Source organism: Calidris pugnax, unplaced genomic scaffold, assembly GCF_001431845.1.
Source record: "Calidris pugnax isolate Ruff unplaced genomic scaffold, ASM143184v1 scaffold196, whole genome shotgun sequence".
NCBI lineage: Eukaryota > Metazoa > Chordata > Aves > Charadriiformes > Scolopacidae > Calidris > Calidris pugnax.
Window position 1 is genome coordinate 4,983,194 of NW_015091042.1, and position 14,695 is coordinate 4,997,888.

Genomic DNA, 14,695 nt, shown 5'->3' on the forward strand with positions numbered 1-14,695 from the left:
GGGTGGCGGGGTTGTGTCTTGTTGGTTCGTCCCCCCCCCGCCGTAACCCCGGGAGGATCCAGGGCGCTGAAGGGCGTTTGGGCCCCTCCTCTCCAGCGAGGGGGCTCCACAGGCCGTAGTGAGCCCTTGGCCTGCGGGGCTTCAGCCACCTTAAGCCGTGCTCCTGGGCCTGTGATATACAGGCCGCACTGACGGAGCCGGCGCCGGCCGGGCACGGCGTGAGGGAACTGCCCGGGCCTCACGGTCCGGCTTCCCTCTGCCAGCAGGATCTCCACCGGGAGAGCATGGACACAGCCAGGGCTGATCGTCTCCCTTAGTGCAAGGCCCTGGATGTTGGCTCGGAGACTTCTGGTTTGTGCCACAAGATGGCGGAGGAGCCCTAAAAACCCCAATGAGCGCCGTACTTTTCCTCTACGGACGGAAAACCGTCCTTCCCAAAGCATAGCCTACATTAAAGTAAATATTTCTAGTGTTCACAACACAAACAGTTTAGCTTCGACTAACTGACGCAAGCTGTCAAAATAACTTTGGGCTTATCCCGTCGCCACAGATCCAAACAGCAATGCTGTGCTGGTAATTTTTCGCACCTGACTGTCAAATAAATCGCTATTTTAAGCTCGCTTCACACACATGGGGACCAGAGCTCCTGGTTCTAAAAAGAGAACTGGAAAGGGAGAGAAGGGAGGCATGAAGAAGCAGAAGAACAGACAAGTCTGGTAATAACTGAGGTGGATGGCATTCTTCTCATTCCCAAAGCCTTAGAGGCTGATTCTGGATGTTGTAATGTGGTTTATGGAAAAGTGATTCTGTTCTGCAAGGCATAGTTTGGAGACTAAGTCAGGATGATTCTGTATCAATGTGAGGGAACCTTAGCAGAGAGGAATGTTATTAACCCCTAATAAAGTTTCATTGGCATTGTGGCAACTGAATGCAGCCTTTTTCAAGCTTCTGATTCACTTGCAACTGTTCTCAAGACATCCTAGTGAATAAACAAAGAAAACCTTTATTAAAGCGCCTTTCATTCTGTGAGACCTTGAAGTATTTTCCAAACTATAGCATTAGAGCAGAATAATCACCGAGATGATAACTGAAATACATCCAAACTGGAATATGATGGTGGCTTAAGTGGCTCCCAACACCAGTTGTAGGTAGGAACCAAGATGAAGGTATAACTAGAATTTCAGGAGCACTCAAGATTTTGGCTGGGATATAAATGTTAACACCTCTGCTTTTTTAAAAAAAAAAACCGTAAGATCTGTCCTGGCCAGAAATTATAAGGAGCACAATTTATATCTCTTATCCAAAGAAAATAAGCTTCTCACTGAAATGCGTAATAGAGTACAAATGTTCCACCTCCCTCCCGGATCCACACACGCTATTTTGTAATAACATTAAGACCATTTTTAGAATGGTGAGACAGTGAGACATGCACAGCCTCACCTCAGATTATCACCTCAAATCAGACAGTTGTGTTTCAGCCCTTTCCTGCTCTGCCCGACGCCTTGCCTGTAAGCTGTTTGGGGCGGGAAGGGATTTGCTGTTGGACGGTGAGGCTGTGGCTCCCTGCGGATGGCTCAGCATCATCACTTCCATTCCTTTTTCCAGGGAGAGACTGTGCTGTTGTGTAGGAATTCTCACCCTTCTTCCCAGCACCAGCCCCCCATGGCTGCATCCACCCCTGGCCCAGGACCCCCTGCTTCTAGATGAGTATTTCCCTTTGTGTGCAGGGTGTTTCTGTCTTCAACTGGTCCTGATTTAGGGCTGGAATATTCTTTTTCTCCGTTCACTCGTAAAAGTCATCAGAAATCAATGAAACTCTTTGGGGACACTGAGATGTCCAATACCCACAAAACTTAATGCAGTGAAAGACTTTGTAAAACAAGTCTTTTTTTTTAAAAAAAAGCTATTCCAGGTAAATGCTACCGGATCTGTCAGTTGTGGCTGGAGCCTGTTGGACACATACCACAGTCTGGTTTTAACATCCCACAGACAGACACTTAAAAGGGGAGCGTGCAAAAGATTCATGTCCAGTCTTGCAGACAAGGGCACTTAGACTGGCTTAGCACACGTGAGTAAGGCCACACCAACAAAGATCCTCCTCCAGATCCAGCTGTGACTGTGGAATGAGCAAGTGCTGCTCATCGCTGCTCCTCTCCAACTGCTCTCGAGACTGAGACTTCAGTATATGGCATTGATGGTCTGAGGTAACAAGGGGAATAAGGCAGTGTTTTGGTAAATAGCTCCTGGGGTAGATTCTTAAGGGTTGGGAATAGGGCTGTTTCCACCAGCAAAGGATATTAAACAGGCAGGGCTGGTAACACCTTCTGTAAGTGTAGCAGGATCCAGAAAATGATGTGTTTCCATGGCATAAATCTCCACTCCATGCTTAGTCCAGGCAAAGAGGTTGTAGCCTGTAACTTCTACCCAGAAGCAACTTCTTTTACCTCAGCAGTGGGTGACTCGTTACTGCAGTGCAGAAAGTCTGTCACCTTTTGTTTCAGAAGATCAAAGTCCCTCGTAACACACCTGGACACTTAGACAGTGCAATGCAAGGTGCGGAGAAAGATGAACTGAGTGGCAGAGAGGGGGCTGGGGGAAATCACAGCGCAAGGGAGCAGATAAGAGTTAGAAAATATGCAGATTGTAAACAAAGACGGTTCTGTTCTCAGGTCGGCCAAGTGGCTGCTGCTGAGTCGCTGTAACTCTCTGGGTTGTCACCTTTGAGATTTACTTGACACTCTGGTATGCAATACAAGAACGCGTGTCGTTTCATCGTGCTCCTTGCCTGCACAGGTTGCCAAATTAATGTACTACAAACTGTAAAAGTCGTTCCTTATACTAATTGCTCTGTCTGCTGAATGACCAAAGAGGAAGCTGGGACTTTGAAATAAGATGGTTTTCTCCAGATGAGAAAAGCTAGACATACAGATTCGGGCTATTTTGCCCTTGTTTTACTTGTTCTCAATGTATGTACAAGGCTTTCCTATTCCTAAGCAAATGAGAAAGTCTCCAAAGCAGACAGCTCTGTGGCAGACAGCAGTGTCATCCCTGAAGTTTGCTCACTGATCTTCAAATTTAAATGTAGGCTTTTTCTTTTTTCCCTTTTTTCTTTTTTTTTTTGCTTAAGAATCAATGACTGCTCTTCCTGATAGTAGAAACCCATACTTGCTATGGCTGAAAGAAATACGCATAAGAATCAATGACTGCTCTTCCCGATAGTTGAAACCCATACTTGCTATGGCTGAAAGAAATACAGTGACAGGATCCTCTCCTCCATCCACAAGCACCATCTTCAGGTGGTCGGAAATTTCAGAGATCATCAAGACCAGTGGGTTGGCAAATTTAACTAAAGCTCCTGTAACTTAGGATTTAAACATCCAGCTGGGAGATGAGTAGGAAGAAAAGCCCTGGAAGCTCTCTGGGGTGTCAGCAGGTAACCCACGTGCTATATATACGATAACGCTAGATGGCTGCACAGTCTCCAAGAAACTGCTGTTGGCTCCAAGTTTAATTATGTAGCTTGTGGGCCTGAAATAAATAAGGTAAGATGTTTTGATCAGTGAAGCAGGAGCACGTTTGCGTGCCAGCCCCTCTGTTTGTAAGCATTCGGCTTCTCTGAGCTGGCAGTCAGAGCCACAGGGCACTCGGAATGGCATTTGCTCATGGCTGGACTGAAACCCCACCAAATAATGAAAATATCATGCTACAGTGATGCACTTCATCCAGATTTGTGACATCTCCATCAGCAGGAGCTGAACAGCACATGAACCAGCTCCCGAGACACACATTTCCAACCCAGCCTTTCGAGTAACCTGAAATCCCTGTAACTGCCAAGAAAAGGGTGGGGTGTGCAGAGCGAGGCAGAAACCTCTGTGGCCATCCAGCTTTGATCAGCCTTATTTGTTTGTTTACAAAGACGTCTAAATAACACCACCCACCATTCTGCACATCAACATCCCAAGCTTTTTTTGGTGTACAGCTCCTAGCTCCTGCTGCAGCAGGCAGCCCAGACAAGACAGAGCAGGATTAGGGTTGTCACGGAAAAAGGATTGATAGCGTGATGTTACGCTTCAGCAGGTAAGCAATTCTCTAAGAGATCCTTCCTTAAAAAGCTGCTGCAAAAGTGACCAAAAAATCACCACGTTTGTCTGACAGTTACGGTGAGCTTTCCGCCTCTTTGAATACGCAGCTTTTATTCACGCATTGCTTAAAAGATTGTGTGTGGGTTTTTTCACTATGATTAGGTCTGGATATTACAGCACTTCTTCTTGTAACGGAGCATACGACATCTGCTAAGAAATGACAGTTTTACCCAGCTCATCAGCTGGTCCAAATCTTTCAAGCGTAAGTTCTGTCAGCAATGTGTTTCCTGGCTTACACTGGGGTAACCGTAACAAAACCCTCTCCTGGTTTCTCTGCCCATAACTGTTTGGCTCTTTGCAATGATTTGTGGCTGTGCATTCGCGCAGGCACCAACTTCATGCACGATGAGAAACAGCACTCACCCTGATAACCTTCTGCTCCAAAACTACAGGCTGTTCTCAAACGATGTGAATACGTACTAGGATCAGAGCTGGCTTCATTTCCAGGCATCCCAGATGGGCAAGGTGGCTCCAAACAACCCTAGAAGGCATCCAGCCCCGTTGGACAAAGCTCCTGGTCCCTGAACCATCTCTTGGCTTGTGGCTGCAAGAAATGAAAATGTTACAGGTGAGGCAAAGAGGGAGAGCAGCCTGTGACCCACTGGAAGCTGGAACTTCTAAGGTTTTCTAAGGGATCTGGAAAAGCTGATCACAGGGCACACAGCAACCTACAGAGAGGTGCAGGCTCAGAGAGAGTCCTCACGTTTGAACATGCCAACTCCCTGCTTCTCCTCACAGTCAAAGTCAACTCCAACCAGGAATGATTACATTTTTGAGGAGAGAGGTGCAGGCTCAGAGTCCTCACGTTTGAACATGCCAACTCCCTGCTTCTCCTCACAGTCAGAGTCAACTCCAACCAGGAATGATTACATTTTTGAGTGTCACATGAGACAATGACCTTTAAGTCACGCTAAAGGAAAACTCTTGTGAAATTTTTGCTGGCAGGCAAAGGGCTAACACAAACATCTGTGAGCTCAACGTGCCAAACATGCATGTTGAGATCCTACTACAGGTTGAGGGCACAGACCAGGGAGACATGTATGTACAGGCAAACCCCAGCGCTGATGACATGTGAGAGTTGTCCAAGCACCATGATATTCATGAAATTCTGTCCATGGAGAGTAAATCAGCTCCTTCTTTTGTGGCTTTTGATGACTGTGATTCAGCCGCATTGCATGACAGCTGGTTTGCATGAGATGATCGGTCTTGTCTTTTTGTAACTCCTTCAGAACTGGGCAAGCTATAAGTTTTATCACCAGGTAAATGTTCTTTACCCATTTAATTGTCATTACAAATATCAGAAAATGCTGATATTTGCATTAGCAAGACCATGGTTCAACCCCAGCAGTAAGGAGGGCCAGATTGCCACTCACATCACCACCTTGAAGGCCTCTTGAACCACAGCCATGGTGGAAAGGGACCTGTCAGTGCCGTTAAGAACCTTTTCCCAGGGCTTAGTCAACACCTTTTTTACTAGACTTAGGTCATCTTCAGGGGAATCTTCTTTGTACATTGTTTGCCTGCCATTGTACTTCCTAATGTGATTTATTTATATTTTGTAATATAGGACCCAAAATTCACTTAGTTCACAGCATGCAGACAATAAAGGCAAGTTACTGTCTTACTGGAAATCCCATTCCTTCTGATACCTTCACACCCAGGTTTTTGATGACTCAGAAGGATCTTCCAGCCTACAAGGGCATATTGATCTCCAGCAAAAGGCAGCAGTATACACAGACCCAGAGTCTCCAGCCTGATAAGTCCAGAGCTGTGGGATGAGGCAGCCACAAATGGCTCCCCAAAACCTGGGTGGGGTGGAGAACCCAGCTGGTAGTACGTGCTTCTAGTGTATCTGCTGAGAAGTGAAACTCCCTTCCCTCACACTCACCACAGCACAAAGGTATTTTGAATCCTACAAAAGGTATGCCAAAAATCAAATTTCTTTCCAGCAATGACGAGAATGAGGAATGTGTGTAGCTGGTCTGTTGGGCTCAAAGGGGGGGATGATTAATCACTCGCGAGGGAGGATGACTGTAGATGGCAAGTCAGCATCTCTGAGTATTTTGTTTTTCCTCCCCTCATCCCTCTCTCCTTTTAAAATGAGTTTTAAGAGATTGTTTACGGTAGAGCCCCCTCTGCATGCTTTGGCATCTTGTCTGAAGTCAGCAAGTCCCATCCTTTCTGCCAGCATTCAGAAAATACTCGTCTAGAAGACAGAGCCTTCCTTGAAGACAAACCAAGGGGTGCAGTGGTTCAGGAGTAGCTGTGGGTGAGGCCTTGGAGAGGGGCTGAGATGGCCAGCAAAACATGCAGGGGCAACTGAGGGAATCCCAGCCTCTGTGAACCCATTGAGTATTTTGCTGCGTCAGGGCATATCCTCACCACATTTCTGTCAAAATTCCCAGCATTTCACCCGGGATTTTCTGCACCTCTAGAGTCTCCTGTTCATGGAAACTTCTGCTGTGATCCAGTGAGACTGCACAGCCAAGAATGACTGACTCAACGTAAGGGATGAGCAGAAGACAAGCCATGGGAAGTGGTAGCCTAGTGATGCTCTTCTTTTTTAACTCCCAAGTCACAGGAAGCCTGACGGTACAGACTGCATGTGAAAACAACACAGGATAAGCTACAGGTCCTGTGCTAGTGGAAATATTGCACTTGGATTTAAATATAAAACTGGAGTTTTCACGCAACTAAAGTCATTAAGGGTCGCATAATATTCACTGAATAATCAAGTTGTTAACATTTGCACCCAGACAAAATTCTCTCCTAGATCAGTTTCTGCCCTACGGTTTCAACTGGATACACTGTTTTCTATTTTGTCTCAAACTCTTGACTGGAAATGAGGCATTTCCATTAATCCTGTTACATTGAGACCAAGTTCTACCTCATTTGTAAAGTATTCCAGATTCGCAGGGAATGGGAAGTTCTATAAAGGTGTCAAAGTGCAGCCTTTCCCTCTTTTTTTTAGGAAAGAGAAGAGGCAAAACCCACCAACCAGGCTTCTCCCAGAAGATTTTATGCCATGGTCTTGATCCTGAAAAGGCAGAGATACTCACAAAGCCAGGGTTTTTCATCCAAAGGAAGGTTTTTAGGTGGTTTTGATAAAAAGTATGTCTACAGCTGCCTCTCTGGTATGAACTCATAGTGCTGGGTACATAAGTAGAGCTCCCACTTGGACCTGTAGATGCATCTAATTAATACAGACCTCGCAGAAGGGATTGGTGCCAGGGAAGAGGTGGTTCACTATAGATCAAGCAAGTTCACCCTCTGTGGGGCAAGCCTGCAGCACCCTAGGGTGCTGTGCAATGGGACACAGGTGCTGGGGGTCCAGCACTGACCTCCTCTTTTCCTGAAACACTAAACATTGGCCCTAGGATCTAAGCAGGAATCACCAGGAACTTTGAACAATTGGGATGCTACATTGCAAGTCTTATGAGTGCAGCTCATCGGTCATCACAGCGCTCTGCTCACGTGGAAACAACCCAGGATCAGTAAATCTGGCTTACAGCAAAAAGCCAAAGAAATCTGAGCATTGTGGACTGCCATAATTAGGTGCCAGACAGGAGGGCTCAGGACATATTGTACAGACTATTTGTAAAGACACGTTCCTGGCATTCTGAGTCCATAAATAATGTTTGCAAAAAGGTATTAGGTGCCTTCCCCAAGGGCTGCCAGAAAAAAAGAAAGAAGCAGACCAGAAGGAGCTTAGGCACATTCCAGTTTGGGGAGGAGAAAGAGGCTGCAAAGACATATCTAGCAGACTTATTACGGTACCTTTATGATATGTTTGCCTTTTCTTACCCAGAGGGCAGGGGTGGGGGAAATACGATTCCTCGCTCGGTGGAGATCGAATGCTGTATCTGCAGAGACAGCTCTCTCTTCTCTTGGAGCCACTCCTCCAAAGGTGTCTTCAGCCAGACTGACAGCAGCCAGAGGGGGTTCTGGCAGCTGCTCACGTCCCAGGGAACCAGCAGCGATATGAACCACTCACATCAAACTTGGGAGCAAGCAGAAGGAACGAGGAAAGTGTTTGGATCTGCGCAAACAAATTGTTTCTTGCTCTGTTCTGGTTTACAGGGTTGATCCAGGGCAAAGCATCACCTCTTCAACCCAAACACAGCAGCACCGTGCAGGGAGCACTGCACGTCTGTCAGTGTCCTCACTGTGATCCTGCAGGGGCCTCGAAGAGCTCACAGTTAAAAGAAATGGATCACGACCATAAAAGAGAGTTATCTTCATTTTATCGTCATATGCTCGGTAAACTCCCAGGAAAATTTAGCAAATTCCCCCCGCTGCTTCCCCAAATGCCTGTGCCTCAGGCCCAAACTCAGTTACCCCTTTCATCCTGCGCAGGAGATCCAAGATCAAAGTTGGTGGGACTTCGTTTCATCGCAGCTATTCCCAGCACCATCCCTGGAATTCAGACAGCTGCTGGTTTTCATTCCTCAGCCATGGGGTAGCCAGATCTGACACTTCAATGTTAACCCCTGGCTTTGGCACAAATTATGAACTGGAGTCTCTGAAAACCCTCTTCTGCAGAAGATGCCTCACCTTCACTAGGGTACCCCATGGGGATAAATTGTTTGCTGGTGTTTGCCCCATGGCTACCAACATTTTGGTGGAAAAAGAAGCGAACCCTATGCAATCTGGGACCTTCTGAGATGGAAGGTGATCTATAACTGTCCGTTATATTGTCCCCAGGAGAGGGGGAAGAGAATTGAAAACATCAAACATTTACTGGAAAAAACAAGACCAGCCCTGTGTTTAATCAAAACATTTTGTTTTGTTCCATTTGTAATTATTTCCATCCAATGGACAAATATTTTAGCAATGAAAATGACAGTTCCCTTCCATGGGCAAACAAAATAAGAAGTCGTGTCAGTTCCCGTACAATGCCACAGCGAAGGTGACATATTTTTAATGCTGTGTTGAAATTTTCTTTACTTGTATTCCAGTAACACTGAAGGCATCAATTTAGGTTTAATGATCTATTGTCTTCAGTGCTGGAGGGTTTTGTTAGGGCAGTGGTGGGAAAACCAAAGATTTGTGGGGAAAGAAGCTGAAGTGACACTTCATTTCCCCCCAAACCCGTGAGAACATGAATATGAACACTGAATATGCCCACAAGACTGCCTGGGGGAGAGGTTCCTAGCAGATGGAGACGAACCTGAGAGCCCAGGGAGCTGTTGCCATTGCCAGCTATGCTGGTACCTTGCGTTTTTTAATTTGAAACACTGGTTTTCACCTGCTGGTGAACAGGCAAAAAAGTCCCTGTCCCCATACAGGATTGCTCTTACACTCAAATGACTTTCGCAGATTGCAGGTAGCCTGGGTTTAGTTTATTGAGACCTCATAGCAGCCAAAGTCTTTCTCTCTCTTTGCATTAATTATCATGTGTCCCTAAAGAGGGTAACAGTTTATGCAGATTTCCTATGATGCCTGACTTCCCTCCTGTCCCTGTGCCTCTGGTTCCTGAGCTTTGTATTCCCCACTGAAAAGTGGAAATAACCGTAGAGACTTCTGCTGCACAACACATTGAGATCCACTGGTAAAACACCAGTAGAAACACAGTGCCACCTCCATATGCTGGGATATTTTTTTCTCAGACAGTCCTCAGCAATCACAGTTGCATTTTCCTGCGTAGAAGAGGCCCACCATTTTCTCTTTAATATCGTTTGACTTCAGTGCCCAAGTGCAAAGGGAGCTGTAATTCACAGACATCGCTATTTGCTTTAAGTGATTTTTTTCACCCAAGAACATCTCGCTGGTTTCTCCACCATCTCGGTGTAAATCCTCCCTCCTGGTACTTATCTCTGCACCTCACCCATCCAACTCAACAGGTATATTTTCATGCCCTCTAGCAACAGATACTTTGCGGAGGAGTCAGCGTCTGCCAAGTGCGGTTTAATACTAATTAATGCAGGCTCCTCGCCATTTTCTCCTCCAACTCAAAGCAGGCAGTGCACCAATCACACGTCTTTTTCACTGGCGCTGCAAGATCAAAATGCCCCACTGAGATCCAGCTGCAAGGCCCTCTCCTGCACAGATTTCAGCTGCCTGCCTCTCAGACGGACGTGACATTTGGGGACCCACCTGACATTGGCTTAAACCAACCCTCGGTTGTGCATTTTGCAGCAGAGGACATGGCTGGTGTGTGTGGTGGTGGGAAAGCAGCATCTGGTTTGGCAAAAAAAGAATGGTTTTGAAGAGGTAGACTTTGCCCAAGATGTGCCCACTCAATATAGTGAGAACCACTTGGAAAGCAACACTGGAAAGGTCAGGAGGCCTGGCTGGTGGGATGGAGTGAGAAGAGGGATGTTAACACTCTCTATTGCAGGAGGCCAGCACCCTGATAGCAAGGGAGGGAAGACTACTCCCTGCTGGAAAGCAGGGTGACCACAGCACACTTAGTAGGCCAGATCTTCTCCAAAATACCAGGGTGAAATCACAACTTTTATCTGAGATATTTAGACCCGCTGGTACCAAACCTCACATTACTCATCGAGAGCTCCACCTTGTCCTCCCTTTGGATACTGCTGACGTTGTGAAATCTTTTCCTCACCACAATTCTTTCCACATCGTATTTTCTGTGCCAGCAGTGAAGTCTGGTCTGCTCTGGGAGGCCAGGAAATCTGCAGAGCACCATCCTTCTAGTGCTTTCAGCTAGATGTTTGATGGCCTGCAAGAAGCTGAGAGTCAAAACTGATCAATGATCCAAAAAGTTTAGGATCTACACCAAGGAATCCCCTAAAAAAAATCCCAGTTGGGTGCTTACTGGAGCTGTCTAGCTTTGTCTGTCTTAGATCCCACTGTCTTCCTCCACCTGTGGCTTTAAGGATCACCTTTGCTTCTCCTAGAACTTTCTAGGAGTTTTCTAGAGTTTTTGAGCTACGCAATCCAAATTTGTGTTGAATCTCTGTAAAGGTGTTTAGATACAGGGCTTGGGGTTATGCTCATACCTCAAAACTGCTGTGGGGATAGCAAGTAAGTTACAGACTCACTTGTATGTGTGCATTATGATGGATTTTCTCTGTCTTTTTTTCTGAATTCTAACAGTTGTGAGCCATCGCAGGCATGAATTTATATAGCCAGAAAGGTTAAATATAAATATATCAGTCTGTTGGCCACCAAGAGAGACTAGCATATGGAGAGAGAGGCCAGGGAGGTTCAGAGCTAAGGAATATTTCTATTTCAAGTGGACAAACACGTAATGCTACCTGCAAGGCTTGCTGATAAGAACCGGCAGACGCTTGGGTTAGTGCTGGAGCCAGAAATGCTACACCAGATCTGATGGGGATCTGTGACGGTGATGGCTGCTCTGCCTTCAGCATCCAGCAGCACCACGGCCACACAGCTCAGCTCAGCAGCTTCCCGGGGACTGGCAGTGTAACCATCACAATGCCCTGAGCCTTTTTCCATGTTGTGGAATTACACTGGTCTCCACCTTTTCAAAAAACAAGAGTTCTTCATTAAAAAATACATCTCTGCGATACCATCCTGCACACCTGTGCTGTCTTCAGAGGAACATCCACAGCAACTTACGGATTTCCGTGGGTTTCATCTTTGCGTGGGCCAAGTCATCTACAAACACAAGGACATTGACAACAAAGGCTTGCTGTTTCTGAGGTTGCTGGTGGCCAAGACGAGTGGCTGCTGTCAGGGATGGCTGAAGGGACACTAGTCAGGGTATCTGCTTCATCTGCAAGAGGAATGGGGACACCTTTCAGTACAGCAGTTCCCTGGTGTGTCAGCTGAGGGACCCAAACCCACCTCCAGTGCGGGGAAACTGGGAGACAGTGGAAATGGACACTCCTGGCCTCCCCTTCACCCTGCTCGTTCCTTCCCCTTCCCTCTCCAAATCCTCCCCCAGCCTTATCACATTCCCTCCATTCCTCTCATCGCCTTCAGAACTTGCCTCTGAAGCGCTGAGCCCCCGCTGCTGCATCCCACCGGCCTCCAGATCCCCTTGCTCAGACCTGTGCCGTGGGGGTCCCGGCCACTGCAATGACAGGGGTGGGGAACCCCTGGCCTCCCACTCGTCTTCTTCTCCCACAGCTCTGAAAAATATATATATACACTCTCTATCCGCCTCTGCTGCACACAGCACCACATAAAACTCCCTTCTTCTTGATGCTATCTATTTACCATAACTCAGTTTCCATAAACTCTCCTCCATTTATTCCTCACTCTTATCTTATCTTGCAAACCTGACTTGACATCAGGCAGTTTGGTGTTTATAGGAAAAAAAAAAAAAAAAAGAAGGGTTTGGCTTTTAAAACAGTTCAGCAGCCACAAACACAGCTCGATCTTCAGAACGGCTTAGCCTGCATTTTTGGGGGGCACTAAAATGAGCAGCCAGCTCTTCCCAGAGGGCTTGCCGTAATGGTGTGTGTGCTTTGAAAACATGACTTTAAATATATCCCTGGAATGGTTAGATGTGGAGCCTTTGCTGAAAAACCCAGCTCTAGCTCCGTGCCTCCCTGGCAGCCAAACTCACCTGAACTCTGCTCCGCAGCCCTTTGCAGCCCTTCCCTTCTTTCCTCAGCCTGCACGAATGTGGGTTATCGGGGCACGGGCAAGGCTGGCCCCCACCTACTGCTGATTTTGACAGCCTAGAACCTGACTGATTGGGTTTGCAAACTTAGGACAATATTTTATTGTTGTTTCTTTTTTTTTTTTGGCGTGTTCCATCACATTTAAACCAACTCGGGAGCAAGTAAATTGCACTGTCGGACTGCAAATCACTGAGACTCAAAGCTGGGTCATCTGAAGGTCAGTATTCGCTCTTACTCTCTTTTTTTTTTTTTTTTAAGAGCACTGCCAGGAACTCTGTGAAGGCACCAAAGAAAGCTCTCCTTAGGCAAATCCCCTAAAAAAATTACATTATTTTTTACCTGGCATGGAAAACCTGTGTGTCAGTTCAATCATATTGGCTTTCAATGAGGGATCGTTGCTCAGTGACCGTTTTGGTGTACAACAGTTTGGTGACATCCGTCCTCCATCCCGTGAGTTGTGGAGCACTGCAGAGTCATGAAGCGATGTATCACGAGCCTCCTGTTATTTCAGGGTACGGAAATATCTCTCAAGCACTGCGTAGAGACAACGGATTCATCATGAGCCAACCTGGAAATTTCAGTCTGAGCGGCAGTCTTAAATTAGTAAGCGCAGGGAAGTCTGCAGTGGGACGACAGACTGTCTCCATTCATCCCACACGAAACAAGCATCCAAGGAGAAGCAGAGTTTTATGGATAAAAGCACAAGAAGCAGTGCTAAGATAAAAGTCCCCAAGGTCCTGGTTCCAACCCCTGAAAGCCCTTAGAAGTATTTAATTCTCTTTGGTGGGCTTAGGTCAGAGGGGCATGTGAGCACATCATTGGCATTTCCCATCTGGACCTAGAAGAGCCCTGCTTTGGGGTTAGTTTGGAGGGGAAAAAAAATTGTGTAACCTTCTGTAGTGGGAGGTGTCCCTGCCCATGGCAGGGGGGTTGGAACTCAATCTTTAAGGTCCCTTCCAACTCTAACTGTTCTATGATTCTATGATGAACTTGTTTTTGGTATTCTAGATGGCCATGGTCACTTATTGCTCGGAGAAACTCACAGCTTGAACGTCCAGGCAGCTTTAGAAAGGAGAATGTTTTAACCTCCTTTTTTTTTTCAGGTAGGGAGATGAAAAGCCCAAAGCCCAAAGGCACTGAGAAGACAGAGCACCTCAAGGCTGGTGTCAGATCTGAGCTCCTGGGACCTTTCCATGGCGTGAAGGAGGTGCCAGACGTGGGGCCAAGCCACCTGAGGCTGCACGCAGTCATGTACGCAGATCCTGGAGAAAGGTCCACCGTCACGTTACCCACCCTCCGCTCACAAACAGCGGAGCCAGAGATATCCTCCGGGATGTCCAGAGGAAATACACACCCAAGAACTGGATATCAGTGCTGTACACAAACGAAAGAGCATTGATTTGGCTTCAGCAAGAGATTTTTTAAATAGCAGGTTTGCAGAAACAGATGCTATTTGTGAAGTATGTCCTGGGGTTATCCAGACAGGTCTTTGGCTACTGAACGCTATCTCTTCATCAAGGACGGTTGTTTTCAACATTTTTCAGCCTGGGAAGCCCCTGTATACTTTTCCAGTGGAGGACAGGTCTCGTGCAGTGTATTTAAACCTACTCACAGCCACCCTGCTGTCCTCAGTTACTTCTCCTAAATACCAGAGCAGCCAGATCCACAGGAACTGGCAGCCACCGCTCCGGGCTAATCTTACGGTATCTCCTCTAATGAGAGCCCGTGGAGCAACTCTCACATCCAGGGACAAGGCAGCTCCATCATTTCCCTGGACAGGGCAGATCACCTCATTCCCCAGCCCAGGCTCACGTTCTGCATGTCAACACTCCTGGGTTCCCAGTTTTTTTTTTTTGTAGTTGTACAACAATGTATACCCCCTTCCAAGCGGGAAACAGTCAATCCTGTAATCAAACTGTGAAAGCGTAATTACGAGCACAATTAAGGTGAAATACAGCTCTATTGAAGTTGGTGGGAGTTTTATTATTAACTAAA